The sequence below is a fragment of the Lynx canadensis genome, chromosome B3 (genome assembly GCF_007474595.2).
Source record: "Lynx canadensis isolate LIC74 chromosome B3, mLynCan4.pri.v2, whole genome shotgun sequence".
Classification (NCBI taxonomy): Eukaryota; Metazoa; Chordata; class Mammalia; order Carnivora; family Felidae; genus Lynx; species Lynx canadensis.
Window position 1 is genome coordinate 1,224,912 of NC_044308.2, and position 16,112 is coordinate 1,241,023.

At 55.8% G+C, this 16,112-nt stretch overlaps 1 long non-coding RNA gene across 3 annotated transcripts in view; it reads right to left on the bottom strand.

Annotated features, from left to right (window-relative positions):
- The window catches only part of LOC115515414, a 36,157-nt gene that overhangs the window by 9,899 nt on the left and 10,146 nt on the right, over window positions 1-16,112 (bottom strand). For all 3 annotated transcript variants that reach the window (XR_003969255.1, XR_004343734.1, XR_003969254.1), the window contains exons 2-3: window positions 15,897-16,008; window positions 2,331-2,538 (exon numbers count right to left, since the gene is read on the bottom strand). This is a non-coding gene — a long non-coding RNA (uncharacterized LOC115515414). The remainder of the gene's footprint in view (window positions 1-2,330; window positions 2,539-15,896; window positions 16,009-16,112) is intronic.

Sequence of the window (16,112 nt, forward strand, 5' to 3'; positions counted from 1 at the left end):
AGGGTGCGCTGGCCACCCCATGCCTCCTCCTGCCCCAGGGCCTTAGTACATGCTGCTCTGTCTCCTTAGATGTTCTCTCCACTCTTCACCCAGGCCCCCCTTCAGGTTTCAGTTTAGAAGCCACATCCTGCCCCCTTGTGCTCGCACGGCACCCTGTAATCTTTTCCTCTTTTTGTCTAACTTGTATTGTTTAATCATACACTTGTCCGTGTGACGATTTGTTTCATGTCTGCTGCCCCAGCCGTACTTCACAAAGGCAGCAACGGTGTCTGATTTGCGCATCACTGGGTTCTCGAGGCCTAGAATCGTTCCTGACGCTTGAGAGGCCTAAGGAGATATCCTTTCAATGGATGGATGAATGAACAGAGGAGTGTTTTAAAATACAGGCTTAATTATTTGTTAGGTACGGCGAGGCCATCAGATCCGGAGTCAACTGCCATTGAAAACAGTTTGTTATACTCATAGAAGCACCAGGGATGGTCAGGAGGCAGAGGGGATGGGGGGGGGGGGGCGGAAATTGGGGAAGGAACAGGTGAGGCAGGGTGAGAAGGCTGAAGATGGGCTAGTTTGAGTAATCTCAGCCACTTCTGGGGGGACCTGAGGGGCTCAGGTGGTTCAGACTACAGCTCCGGTCATGACCTCATGGTTCGTGGGTTCGAGCCCCGTGTCGGGCTCTGTGCTGACAGCTCGGAGCCTGGAGCCTGCTTCGGATTCTGTGTCTCCCTCTCTCTCTGCCCCTCCCCTGCCCACTCTCTGTCTGTCTCTCTCAAAAGTAAATGAACATTTAAAAAAACTTTTTTAAAAAGGTCAGTCCTCTCTGGGCATAATAGGGGCTGTCCTTAGTTGTGTGGTACCTGGTCCTACAGGACAGGTGGACGGTGGCCTGCAGGGTGAGAGCACCACAGAGGAGGGAGATGGGAATGTGGATTCTGAATGTGGTTTGCACTGGAAAGGAGCTCTCCAGGTGCCTTGTTTACTGTCCCCAGGAACAGGCCAACCCTGCGAAGGGCAGTCCCCCCGGCGCCTCAAGACAGCAAGGCATCAGAATTCAGCAAACAGAAGCCGTGATCAACACAAGGGTCAGGCAAGTGCCTGTGGACGGACACACACACACACACACACACACACACACACACTCACTCTACACCCAACCAGGGCGTAGTAAGATCGCAGCCAGCAGCCCCTGGGTCAGGGTTATTGAAAGACGTGCTCAACGTATAGCTCACTAACTTCCTTCTAGAAGCAGAATGGACCCTTCCTCCTTCTCGTCTCCTTTCTACCAGGACTGTCAGTGACGGGAACGGAAGCTGGTATGACTCCCAGAGGGCATGGGCTTCTAGTTTAGAAAAAGACACTCGCTCAGCTGGAGCCAGGGCAGGGGCGCGACCCCAGTCCCCGGGGGAGGGCAGTGGACCTGCCCCAGGCTCAGCGTGCCTCTGAGTGACCAGCACGCATTCCTCCCAGGCGTGGGGCATCGGTCAGATTCTAGGCTGCAGACCGCAGGATCCACCCCAGCAAGGTATTTATTAAGGGTCAAAGACAGATCACAGAGTCGTTGGAGGGACTAAAGAAACAGACACAGGAATGCGTCTCCAGGAAGGACTCCCAAAACCACAACACAGAGCCGAGCGGCCACGGGACATGCGTGTGTGCGTGGGGAAGGAGCTCCTGAGGCAGGAAGCCAGCCGTCCAGCCGTCTCCAAGGAGCCACCCTGACCTCGGGGAGTCACCGGCAGCCACCAGCTCCGCAGTGCCTCTGCCGCAGTCCCTGCCACATCCTTCTCTCTGCACAATTCGCCGTGACACGCAGTCCATGTGGTTGGTAGAGAGTAACCCGCATCTTGTACTTCAGGGGAAAGGGAGTCTGGAAATGCCCTTTTTAGCTCCAGCCTCTCCTCGTGGGCTGGTGCCTTCGCTGGGCCTGCCGTCCATCCCCGAAGGACGAGACATGGCTGCTTTTTTAAAACCACGTGAATTGTTGGGGCGCCTGGGTGGCTCAGTCGGTTGAGCCTCGGACTTCGGCTCAGGTCGTGATCTCGCGGTCCGTGAGTTCGAGCCCCGCGTCGGCCTCTGTGCTGACCGCTCGGGGCCTGGAGCCTGGTTCACATTCTGTGTCTCCCTCTCTCTCTGACCCTCCCCCGTTCATGCTCTGTCTCTCTCTCTCTCTCAAAAATAAATAAACATTAAAAAGAAATTTAAAAAAAACCCAAAACACATGAATCGTCGGACAGAATTCTGTCCTTAACTCTCAGTGGCCGTGGCTCTACCCCCTATGACCCAACCTTCCAGATGCTCAAGGTCTATCTTTCTGGACATTTAAGTTCACTGACCTCTACCCCCTGTGGGCAGATATCCAGGGCTTCTTAGAACATAGAACCAACCATGGGCACAAACTCCATGCAGAGACTGGAAGTCTGCAGCTGCTTGTCTGGCCCATAATCCCATCTCCCAGCTGTTAATGAGCCCGTGCGAGAGGCCCAGCAGCTGGTCCTGGCTTTCTCTGTCCCTTGAGATGCATTAGAAAGAGGTCTTTGTCACCTAGAAGACACACAGATAAGGAACACCTTGTTACATCAAGATCCCCACTTTCAGGGCGCCTGGAGGCTCAGTCGGTTGGGCATTTGACTCTTGATTCCGGTTTAGGTCATGACCCCAGGGGCATGGGATTGGGCCCCACGTTGCTCTGCACTGACCTTGGGGCCTGCTTGGGATCGTCTCTCTCTCTCTGTCTGCTCCTCTCCTCTGCTCACGCGTGCTCTCTCTCTCTCTCAACTAAAAAAATAAATAAAAATAAAAATAAATAAAAAGATCCCTGCGTTCAAATCCTGACTCTCCTGTGACATACATGTGCAAACTGGGGCAAGTCGTTTAACCTCTCGAGTTACCAATTTTCTCATCTATAAAACACCGTGTGAACCGGCAAGCAGCAGGCCGCATCTCGGGAGCGAGCGCCCGTGAACGTGAGAGCGTGCTGAGGCCGTGTCTGGGTTCCGTGGGCCAGAGTGCTGTGGGGACGCAGGTTGCTGCACTGGGAGGGCGTCACCGATGTCACCCATTTGGTGCCATCGCTCTAGGTAAGTGGGTGTTGTAACTATCATCATAGTGACAGGAGTCTTCTGGGGTGGCCTTGAGACCGCGGAGCTCTGGAGGTGCCCCGGGGGCTCAGGCGGTTGAGCGTCCCGACTCTTGATTTCGGCTCAGGTCGTGATCTCACGGTTTGTGAGTTCGAGCCCCATGTCCGGCTCTGTACTGACAGCGTGGAGCCCTGCTTGGGATTCTCTCTCTACCCTCCCTCCCTCTCTCTCTCTCTCTCTACCCTCCCTCCCCCATGCTCTCTTGCTCTCTCTCAAAAATGAATAAACTTTAAAAAAAAAAGACTACAGAACTCTGTCGTTAATGAAGAACAAGAAAGTCACCATGAAAGACACCACGGCTTGAAGAAAAGACGGATTTATCTTCTTGGACTAGGAGTTGATTTTCCAAAGGGCAAACCCCCAGGCAGGGCCTTTGGGCGGGGAGGGGTGTGGGGGGGGGGGGAGACCAGGAACAGAGCTGCATAGGCAGCTCCTTCCCTGCCTTGTGAGCTCCTAGTCCCTACTCACGTGCGGAGGCTCCAGACCACGCTGTCTTCCAGCATGGTGACACAGACTCCCAGAACCACCCTGTCCCCTCCCATGGCTGCAAACACCTCCAGGGGAGGCTCTGGCCCAAGTCTCCCAAGCTCAGGGCCTCCAACTGGGCCTCCAGCTGCTACCGCATACTTACTCTTGGTCTGTCTGCTCACAAGCAACAGAAAACACCGCTGGCAAATGTACGCAGAAAAACTTTATTTACAAACGTATTAAGTAGGGGTGCCTGGGTGGCTCAGTCGGTTGAGCGTCTGAGTTTGGCTCAGGCCATGATCTCACGGTTCATGAGTTTGAGCCTCGAATAGGGCTCTGTGCTGACAGCTCAGAGCCTGGAGCCTGTTTCAGATTCTGTGCCTCCCTCTCTCTCTGTCCCTCCCCCGCTCATTCTCTGTCCCCCCCCCCTTAAAAATAAATAAACATTAAAAAATAAAAAGATATTAAGTAGGGGCGCCTGGGTAGCTCAGTCGGTTAAGCATCCACCTTTGGCTCAACGTCATGATCTCGCGGTTCGTGGGTTTGAGTCCCGCGTCAGGTCTCTGCTGTCCAGGCAGAACCTGCCTTGGGATTCTGTGTCTCCCCCTCTCTCTCTCAAAAATAAACAAACATTAATAATAATAAAAACAAAAAAATAAACTTCTTTTATTTTATTTTATTTTATTTTTAAAAAATTTTTTTTTTCAACGTTTATTTATTTTTGGGACAGAGAGAGACAGAGCATGAACGGGGGAGGGGCAGAGAGAGAGGGAGACACAGAATCGGAAACAGGCTCCAGGCCCCGAGCCATCAGCCCGGAGCCTGACGCGGGGCTCGAACTCACGGACCGCGAGATCGTGACCTGGCTGAAGTCGGACGCTTAACCGACTGCGCCACCCAGGCGCCCCAAAAATAAACTTCTTAAAAAAAAAAAGGCGGTAAGTAGCTCTCAGAGACTCCAGAAGGACAAGCAGACCACACAGCAGAGAACGGTGTTCAAGATCACAGCACAGAACCACCACCAGGGGACCCAGGCACGGTCTCAGGGCCACTGGATAGCAGGTGGGTGGACGCTGCAGCCAGGAGAGCCGCCACCACGGCCTCAGGCGCAGTCTCCCTCACTGGATGGGCTCCGCTGGGCTGCTGGTCAGGGTCCCCGTCGAAGTGTGGGGGTGGCACGCCTGAGTGTCAGAGCCTTGATCCGGTGTCTGTGCTCTGGACTCCAGGAAGCCTGAGAAAGCAAGTCTGGACCTCTGGCTGTACGGTGTGAGGTAGGCTCTCCTCACAGGTGGTCCTCTGGGGCCGAGGTGGCTGAGAAGCCGGTGAGTGCTCTCCTGTCTCTTCCCCTCAGCTCTGAGGCTCCCTAAACCTCTGTGTCAACCCGTCATCAGGCTGAACAGGAAGACGGGTACTGGACTATCACAGGGACCGAAGAGAACGTTTTAAATAAAAGCTCGTATTGCGTTAGGCCGCTGGTCTGGTGGAGTTTCTCTCTCAGGGAAGCTGGTATTATCCTAACTTTCGCAGTGGCCAAAAAGAATTTAAAATGCCCACTTTGACGCCTCAGCAGGTACCTCAAATTTGGCAGGACATCTTTGTCCCACACCTCCAAACCTGTTCTTTTATTTTTTTCATTTTTATTTTTTTGCTGTTTATTTATTTTATTTTTGAGACAGGGAGAGAGCACGTGAGCGGGGAGGGGCAGAGAGACAGGGAGGCAGAGACTCCCAAGCAGGCTCTGCACTGTCAGCAGAGAGCACAACGCGGGGCTCGACCCACAGACTGTGAGATCAGGACCTGAGCCAAAACCAAGAGTTGGACACTTAACTGGCTGAGCCGCCCAGGCACCTCTCTTTCTTACTTTCAGTCTCCCTAGCCTTCAGTCAGAATCCTGGTTGTCACCTTGTGTTCCTCCCTCTGCTCTGCTCCTGACATTCAACCAGAGGCCAAATCCTACAGACTCCTTCCTGTCAATCCTCTCCTCAACTTTCCCACTTCTACTACTCTGGCTTATACATTGATCCTCACCTCCTTCCTTCCCTGACTCCTGGATCAGACCCCTAATTGGTCCCTGCCTTCACTATGCCTCAGTTCCAGTTCATCCAACTAACCATCCATCCATCTGCCCTTCAATCCATCCATCCATTCAACTGACTGACCATCCATTCAACAATCCATCCACCCATCCACCCATCCATCCTTCCTTCCTTCCTTCCTTCCTTCCACCCACTTATCCATCCATCCTTCCATCCACCCACCCATCCATCCTTCCACTCACTCATCCATCCATCCATCCACCCATCCATCCTTCCTTCCTTCCTTCCATCCACCCACTTATCCATCCATCCTTCCATCCACCCACCTATCCATCCTTCCACTCACTCATCCATCCATCCATCCATCCATCCTTCCTTCCTTCCTTCCTTCCATCCACCCACTTATCCATCCATCCTTCCATCCACCCACCCACCCATCCATCCTTCCTTCCTTCCTTCCTTCCTTCCACCCACTTATCCATCCATCCTTCCATCCACCCACCTATCCATCCTTCCACTCATCCATCCATCCATCCATCCATCCTTCCTTCCTTCCTTCCTTCCATCCATTCACCTACCCACCTATCCATCCATCCATCCACCCACCCACCCACCCATCCATCCTTCCATCCATCCATCCTTCCATCCACCCACTTATCCATCCATCCATCCACCCACCCACCTATCCATCCTTCCACTCATCCATCCATCCATCCATCCATCCTTCCTTCCTTCCTTCCATCCACCCACTTATCCATCCATCCTTCCATCCACCCACCCATCCATCCTTCCTTCCTTCCTTCCTTCCATCCACCCACTTATCCATCCATCCATCCACCCACCCACCTATCCATCCTTCCACTCATCCATCCATCCATCCATCCATCCTTCCTTCCTTCCTTCCATCCACCCACTTATCCATCCATCCTTCCATCCACCCACCCATCCATCCTTCCTTCCTTCCTTCCTTCCATCCACCCACTTATCCATCCATCCTTCCATCCACCCACCCATCCATCCTTCCTTCCTTCCTTCCTTCCTTCCTTCCTTCCTTCCACCCACTTATCCATCCATCCTTCCATCCACCCACCTATCCATCCTTCCACTCATCCATCCATCCATCCATCCTTCCTTCCTTCCTTCCTTCCTTCCACCCACTTATCCATCCATCCTTCCATCCACCCACCCATCCATCCTTCCTTCCTTCCTTCCACCCACTTATCCATCCATCCTTCCATCCACCCACCTATCCATCCTTCCACTCACTCATCCATCCATCCATCCATCCATCCTTCCTTCCTTCCTTCCATCCACCCACTTATCCATCCATCCTTCCATCCACCCACCCATCCATCCTTCCTTCCTTCCTTCCACCCACTTATCCATCCATCCTTCCATCCACCCACCTATCCATCCTTCCACTCATCCATCCATCCACCCATCCATCCTTCCATCCACCCACCTATCCATCCTTCCACTCATCCATCCATCCATCCATCCATCCATCCTTCCTTCCTTCCTTCCATCCATTCACCTACCCACCTATCCATCCATCCATCCACCCACCCACCCACCCATCCATCCTTCCATCCATCCATCCTTCCATCCACCCACTTATCCATCCATCCATCCACCCACCCACCTGTCCATCCTTCTACCCACTCATCTATCCATCCATCCATCCACCCAACTATCCTTCCACTCACCTACTTATCCATCCATCCATCCATCCACCCACCCACCCACCCATCCATCCTTCCATCCATCCATCCTTCCATCCACCCACTTATCCATCCATCCATCCACTCACCCACCCACCTGTCCATCCTTCTACCCACTCATCTATCCATCCATCCATCCACCCAACTATCCTTCCACTCACCTACTTATCCATCCATCCATCCATCCATCCATCCTTTCATCTACCCACTTATCCATCCTTCCTTCCACTCATCTATCCATCCATCCTTCCATCCATCCATCCATCCATCCATCCATCCATCCATCCCTGTCATCTACCCACCTATCCATCCTTCCTTCCATCCACCCACCCACCTATCCATCCTTCCACCCACTCATCCATCCATCCATCCATCCATCCATCCACCCACCCACTTATGCATCCATCCATCCATCCATCCATCCATCCATCCATCCATCCATCCCTGTCATCTACCCACCTATCCATCCTTCCTTCCAGCCACTCACCCACCTATCCATCCTTCCACCCACTCATCCATCCACCCACTTATGCATCCATCCATCCATCCATCTATCCATCCATCCATCCTTCCATCTACCCACTTATCCATCCATCCATCCATCCATCCATCCATCCATCCATCCATCCCTGTCATCTACCCACCTATCCATCCTTCCTTCCAGCCACCCACCCACCTATCCATCCTTCCACCCACTCATCCATCCATCCATCCATCCACCCACCCACTTATGCATCCATCCGTCCATCCATCCATCCATCCATCCATCCTTCCATCTACCCACTTATCCATCCATCCATCCATCCATCCATCCATCCATCCATCCATCCATCCCTGTCATCTACCCACCTATCCATCCTTCCTTCCAGCCACCCACCCACCTATCCATCCTTCCACCCACTCATCCATCCACCCACTTATGCATCCATCCGTCCATCCATCCATCCATCCATCCATCCATCCATCCTTCCATCTACCCACTTATCCATCCATCCATCCATCCATCCATCCATCCATCCATCCATCCCTGTCATCTACCCACCTATCCATCCTTCCTTCCATCCACCCACCCACCTATCCATCCTTCCACCCACTCATCCATCCATCCATCCATCCATCCACCCACCCACTTATGCATCCATCCGTCCATCCATCCATCCATCCATCCATCCATCCATCCATCCTTCCATCTACCCACTTATCCATCCATCCATCCATCCATCCATCCATCCATCCATCCATCCCTGTCATCTACCCACCTATCCATCCTTCCTTCCAGCCACTCACCCACCTATCCATCCTTCCACCCACTCATCCATCCACCCACTTATGCATCCATCCGTCCATCCATCTATCCATCCATCCATCCTTCCATCTACCCACTTATCCATCCATCCATCCAACCTCCATCCATCCATCCAATTTGTATTTATTAAACCATTACCATGTGCTAAACAGTGTAAAAACTGTAACAAATGAGTTTCTACACAGGTGATTGGGAGGACCAACATTAGTGAAATAGTCCCACTAAGAAATACATAATTACAGGTGCTATGAAAGGAAAATGACGGGTTTTTATGAGAGCATCATAATGGGACCTTAAACTGGTCAAGGGGGCAGGGAATCCTCTGCCCAGGAGGTGACCTTTGAACTGAGGTCTAAAGGGTGGAGGCAGTAAGCCAGGAAAGGGGTGGAGGGTGGGACCGCGATCTTCCAGGCAGAGGGAGCAGTGAAGCAGGGAGGAGAGGGGCACGTGTGGGAACCTAAAAGTCCAGTGTTGCACAGGACAAATCTTTTTCATCGTGTATTCCCAGGACTGGCACAGCATCTGGCACATAACAGGTGTTCGGATGGCCTGTGAATGAGCGAATGAATAAACGACTAAGGGAAAGGGTGGGCGAGGGGACAGGCGGACAAGGCACGAAGCTGTAATGCCTGGCAGGGTCTACACGCCAGAAATAGGGCTGCAGCCTCCCTGACGCCCTCCCCGACTCCAGGCTTGCCGCGTCCAGCCCCGCTCCAGCCCCGGGGCCACAGTGCTTACGCCCAGCACAGCGCGCGGCACACTGTGTATGACCGACCGCTTATTGTCCCACCCCTCGCCACGATGAGGTCCACAGGAACTTGTCTTGTTTGCCAAGGTGGCCCGCGGAGGAAGCACAGCATATAAATAATTCATGAGCTGGCAGGCACAGAAGGCAAACGGCAAGCATCAAAGTCAGCGGGGCAGGAGAGGGCGGAGTTGGGAGGAGTGAGACGGCTGCCAGCGTCGGTGGGCGCGGAAGGGCTGAGAGCCAAGTGGAGCGCACACACGCCCGCGGCGCTGGTGAGTCACGACGGCAGCCGAGCCCGGGGCCCGCAGAGGTGAGCAAGGACACAGGGGCAGAGGACCCAAGCAGGAGGAGCCACAGGGTGGCTCCACGTCACGGCCACGGCATGCCGCCTGCTCAAGCTTCCGGCTCACACCTGTCCGGTCACGCCACGGCCCCACCCCTGGCACTTCACCGCCACCCACTGTCCCCTGCATCGTGGCTCTGCACGTCTGTGTGTGTCTCTCTGTGCCCAGGCACCCCTGCGGTGGGGGACTCCCCGTTCTAGAGCCTCTGCGCCCTGCCCAGTGCCGCGGGGAGCCCAGCGCTCCCTCAGTGGGGTGCAGCACGTGGGTGTGGGAGGGACGAACGGCCAGCAAGAAAGGGAGAGGGCACAGGACCCGGCGGGCAGGCCAGCTGGCAGGGGGGGGGGGGGGGGGGGGGCGGGGCCTAAACAAACAGAACCTTTGCCAGGAACTCTAGCAACACCACGGATGACCGTGAGGCCGCTTCCTCGCCTGAAACCAGGCTTCCTGTGGTGTCTGTTCCGGTCCCCTGGTCCTGCCTTTTGCAGAATGACCAGCTGCACCGTCTCCGTCTGCCCTTCGGCCCCTGGTCCCTGCAACAGCGAGCCTGCATCTGTGTGTTCGCTCCGTAAACATTTACTGAGCGCCTCGGGTGTGCAAGATGCAAAGACACCAGACGGGAGATTCTGCAGGAGAATCCGGTGGGAAAGACGGTACGTGGTAAACACGTCCAGTCACCGTGATAAGACGGCACCCAGGGGATTCTGGGAGCCCACACCCAAACCAAAACCGTGCAACAGTTGACCCTCAATGCCCTTCTGACTCCACTTCCTCGTGTGTAAGAGTGACCAACGAACCACCACTGGAGGAACTGGGGTCAGAGATGCTACGAACTCTGCGTCCCCCAGGCAGCCAGCTGTGTGGTCCTTCAGGGCGGCTGGGAACAAACAGGATCCCTGCAACATTTGGACTCCAGGGGTCCCGCCTGGGGGCTTCGCCTTGGGGCCAGCAATTACTCCCTGGGGACACGGCCTCACTCAGTCCCTGGCCTCTCTGCATTCCCAGCTGCCCGAGGTCCTCAATCCTAGGGCCTCACCACTCTGTGCTGAGTGACCGTCTGTGCCCGTTTGCTGGGAGCGGCTCAGTCGTGGGTAACCCGGGACAGCTGGTCACCTACGGCCTGAGCCCTCTGCTGTACTGGCTGGGTCCACACCCACACGCTTTCCTGGGCAGCTGGGCTGGCGCGGGAGGAGCTCTGTGACTGGCAGCCTGCCGGCCCCTGCTGCCAGGATCCAGGCCATCAGACCTGCCACCTGCTGACTCAGCCGCCCCTGGCCCGCCGAGGCTGTGCTCACGGAGGCAGAGGGACAGTTCTGAGCTCGCAGGCGAGGCGCACATCCTGCTGCTCCCGGGCATCGTTCCACCCTCGGCAGCTAGCAGGGCGCTTCGTGAGGAAGGGGCTCCGTGATGAGGGAGCTGGCAGAGGTCCTAGGGTATAGTGTGAGCATGACACAGGCCATGTACCTCCTGTCTCTGGTCTCCTCTGCAGCCATTTACACACAGGACTCCCAGGTCCCAGCCGAGAACACCGTGTTGCCTGGAACCCGGCCCTCTCTCAATTTCCCACCCCATGGGGACTCTGGACGCTGCCCAGGCCCCTCGGCCAGGATCTGACAGCACGCCGCCCCTGCCACCCTTTGCTTCGTTCCTGCCGGGTTCCCCTGGCCCAGTGCTGTGTCCCCACCTCCCTGGCAGACCTCCATGTTCTGACCGCCCTGTCGCCAGGGTCTGAAGTCCTGCAGCGGGGGATCCTGCGTTACCCCACGCCTCCTCCGGGAAATCTGACGCTGACCTTCCCGACCCTCTGAGCCAGCAGCCCTGTGGGTTTTGCCCCCACCCGCACCCTGTAGCTTTGGGGTCAGTCCCAGCAGCCAGCTGATGAGGCGGGAGAAACGCCGATCTTTCCTTTCCTCCTTCCCGATCAGCACACTTGCCATCAGCGTGTCCTGGGGACCCAGAGAGCGTGACGAGGGGGTCAGAGGAGTAGGGGCCATTTGCAGACTCGCAACCTCACAGCTGGAAGGAACCATCTGGGTCACTGAGCCCAGCCTCCCGTGGCCAGAAAAGGAATCTTGCCACGCTCTGCACAGACATGAGCCCCTAGCCTTTGCTGAAATCTGGGATTTCACTCCCTTTCTGGCGTCTGGTTCCTGGCCGGGTCATGCCTGCTGGTGGGAAGGTCATCTCTTGGAAGGGAGCCCCTTGTCGTGTGTGCCACACTCCAAGATTGGGACGCCCCGATGCTGGCGAGCTCAGCGGGCATCGCTGGGGCTGGGGCGACAGCTCTCCGGAAGGAAGCGACCCTTCCCAGCTCCATCTGGCAGGCTCCCAACAGGGGGCTCGCTCAAATCAGGACAATGTGAGGAAGATCTGTTTAGGACTGTGGACCAAGTTGTGGGCGGGGTATGGGGGAACCACAGGGACAGAGCAGTGACCAGCATAAGGAGTGGTGGAGATCTTACAGGGCAGCCCTGGAGGACGCCGGTGGGGAACTGGAAAGAGGAGTCAGGCAGAGGGCGTCTGTGAGCACGGCCGAGGGGCTTTCATAGACACTCTCCACCCCCAGACTCCCAATGCCAGGCTGCGGTTGGGCGGGGGTGGGGTCTTCGGGGGTCGCTTCCTGGGGCCACCGCCGGTGAGTGCGGCCGGACACCAGGACTCGCAAAATTGAGAAGCTGGATTGGGTCATCAGATCTGAAGGTTGAGCTTAGGTCTAAGAGAGCAAAGGCGGAGGACGCAGGGTTCGGGCAGCTGCTGGCCTGGACCAGGAAGGCTAGGCCAAGCGCACAGATGCCCGGGAGGGTCCCGGCAAACGGGATCCGTGCCTGACGTCTGCCGCAACGGTCCCGGCCTTCGACGTTTCCCCAGATGTCTTTGCGGCCCCGGACCCAGGGAGTGGGCCCCTCCTTCCTCTCCCCGCCAGGGAGCTCATTCTGTCTGACTGGACTCTACCGTCTCCCTGTCGGTTCAGAAGGGTGACCCTGCCCCAAGCTGGTCCCGGTGGCCGGCGCTGCTCAGCTAAGGCTTCTTGGGGCCCGAGCCTTGTTCTCGGGGCCCACCCGCATCCACGCTGCGAGTTTACGATCCAGGCTAGCACTTCCCCAAGCGCAGGTCACGTAAAGAGATCTCGGGGTCTTGCTAACGTGGCAATAGGGAGCCAGTAGGGCCTGGAGGGTCGGAGGTGAGGCTTTGACCCAGGGTTCTCAAACGCTGGCCAAGCCAGACCACCCAGGCCCTCTCCTCCCTCTCGGGCCTGGGCCTCGGTGGGCCCCGTGAAGTCTCCCGTGACTGTGGCACGCAGTCGCGGGCGCGGGGCCTGCCCACAGGTGCTCTGCTCCAGAGCTGTCCCAGGTGCTGCAGGCAGCCGCCCGGCCACATTCGCTGCTTACCCGCTGCATTTGAGGCCCTGCCAAGGGCTCCTGGAGGGCTGGGCTTCCCTAAGGGCGGCTGTATGCTGTCAGACATAGCTGGAGTGGGGCTAGGTCAACTCCGAGCGTGACCAGGAAGTCCTCGGCTGGGACACAAATGACCACGGGGCTCATACTGGGCCAAGCTCTGAGGGAGTGATCCGTGCCCAGCGTGCGGAGCACAAGGCCAGGTCACGGCTCACGAGCCCGTCCTGTGTAGCCTCGGCGACCCCGCCCTCCGCCCGGGGGTCTGCAGGTGCCTGCCTTGTCCATCCGTCCGCACACCGGGCCAGAGAAAGTCGCCAATGAGCCCCAGACGCTGCTCCCACCTGAAGCGGGCTGGTAAACCTCCTGCCACCTGGAAACCGTTATTACGGTTCTCGCCCGAGGGGAGACCCTGGGGACGTTGAGGAGGAGTCGGTGCCGAGGGTGGCCCAGGGGATAGTGGCCACGCACCCAACACCCCGTCTTCCCCAGCCCTCCGACCTCGCTGGGACGCACAGAAGAGCGCTGGGCTGCTCTGGGACCTGCCCTCATCAGAGCAACGGCACCTTCAGGACCGGGCGGCAGACCTGGGATGTGGCCGGGCTCCATGTGACCTCACAGGGCTCCTGCCGCGTCCCCACACTCCCAACCACGGGGCCCCTGCTGCAAAGCTCCAAGACCACACTGCCCAGAGCAGGGTCGGCAGACTCCAGTCCCCAGGCCACTAGAACGCAGTCAGGCTCACTCATGTACTTCAACGGTGCTCAGTGAGGGTGAGGGTATGTCTCTTCTCTGCCCCCCACCCAGGGGACATCCTGGATTGTCACGACCGACAGCTGCCATGGGCATCTGGAAGCTAGAGGCCAGGGAGGCTGCTAAACACCCTACAGTGCACAGGATGGCCCCACAACAAGGAGTATTCAGCCCAAAATGTCACCAGTGCCCAGACTGAGATGTGTTTACGTATTATCTGTGGCAGAGGAATGGGGAGGGACGGAGACTGTACGACCCGCAAAGCCTAAAACATTTTCTATTTGGGCTTCATATTAGTCAGGGTTCTTCAGAGAAAGAGAGCCAATAGGGTGTATCTGTGTAGAGAGAGGGTGTGTGTGCAAGAAAGGTATTTTTTAAGAAATTGGCCTGTATGATCCTGGAGGCTGGTAAATCCAAAATCTGCAGGTGGGCTGGCAGGTTGTAGAGCCAGGGAAGAGCCTATGGTACAGTTCAAGTCCTAAGGCCATCGGCTGAAGAATTCCTTCCTGCCTGGAGGAGGTCAGTCTTTGTTCTACCCGGCCTTCAACTGATTGGATGGGGCCCACCCACATTACTAAGGGCAATCTGCTCTACTCAAAGCATTTAAGTGTTTAAATCCAAATATTCAAAGCAAGGAGCCCTGGGACCCAGCTGGGGGCCGGCCCCTGGTGGCACCCAATCCACTGCTGGGCTGTTAGTGTCTTCATCTTGAAAATGACCACCTTTGAGCACATCTAACTGTGCTATTAAGAAAACTTAAAAGATTATGCTTCCTTTTAACACCAGAGTAATACTCATTCTTAACTGTAAACGGGGAAAATTCAGAAGGGGAAGAAAGATATTTAACTTTCCAATTTCCACTCAATTCTCGTTTTTCCCAGATTTTTCTCCATACACAAAGTTTTGCTTACTTTTACCAACCAGTGATCATACCATACAGTTTTGCTAGGTTTTTCTTTGTTCAACTTTTTGGTTTTTAGGAAATTCCCTTTCAGATTACAAAATACAAGGTCAGGGCGCCTGGGTGGCTCAGCCGGTTAAGCATCCGACTTAGGCTCAGGTCATGATCTCACTGTTTGTGGGTTCGAGCACCGCGTCGGGCTCTGTGCTGACAGCTCGGAGCCTGGAGCCTGCTTCGGATTCTGCGTCTCCCTCTCTCTCTGCCCCTCCCCTGCTCACACTCTGCATCTCTGTCTCAAAAATAAACATTTTTTTTTTTTAATTTGAAACTATTGCATTCTGGTATTTTTGAGCCCCACACTGAATGGCTGAGTGTCCCTGACTGTGTCCTTTCCAGTTTTAAGTATCACTACAGCGATTTGCTCATTTTAGAGGCAAGACAGGGTGTCTCACTGTTGTTTGACTCTGTGTTTGTTGGCTTACTCGCTGGGTGGGACGTGTTTACAACTTTACTTGCCAATCACGTTTGTGTGTTAATTGTCCTCCCTCATTACCTATTGCACAAGGCCGTGTGATTTTAGCCATGCCTGGGTTAGATCACAGGTATGACTACTGTTTACAGAGCATTTATCTTTGTGCCACGCTCTGCGTGAATTGTTTCTCATTTAATCAACTCAGTGAAGACGACAGTACGATCCCCACTCGAAAGAGAAGGAATCGAGCCCGGCCAGCTTCAACAACTTGCCCCAGATCCCTGGCCTGGTCCCCCCAGAGGAGCCATCAGCTGTGCCCAGCGCCAACCGCACAGTCTTCTAACCACCGGCGGTGTGGCCACAAGTCACAAGGCTCTCGTGTGACTGCACCACTCCGTGATTCAGTGCCCGGCCCGTTCGTCTGACAAACATTTATCGGGGGCCAGCACGTACGTGTCTGCTACCCAGGCATTGGTGGGGTCGCCAGGTGCCACCGATAAGTCCCACGCCCGTGGTGCGGAGGGCAGGCTGTGCTCTGGGCTGATAAGGGCAGGAGGGGAAGGCTGTTACCAGAACCGAGATGGGGAGAGCTGAACGCAAGAGGCCTTCCATAGATGCTCTCACCTCCGTGACCCAGCAGGGCTGATCTCAGAAACAAGTAACCAGGCCTCAGGGTCCTTTTCGCTCCCGTCTCCTGCCAGTGTTTCCCACAACTGGACGCTCCTGGGGGCGGTCCCTGTGGGACAAACAGGAAACACTCAGCACCCGCCTCCGTTAGTATCGGCTTCTGGAGATGGCTGGGCAGCCCCCGTCTTACTCACTAAGTGGCCCCTAATGAGG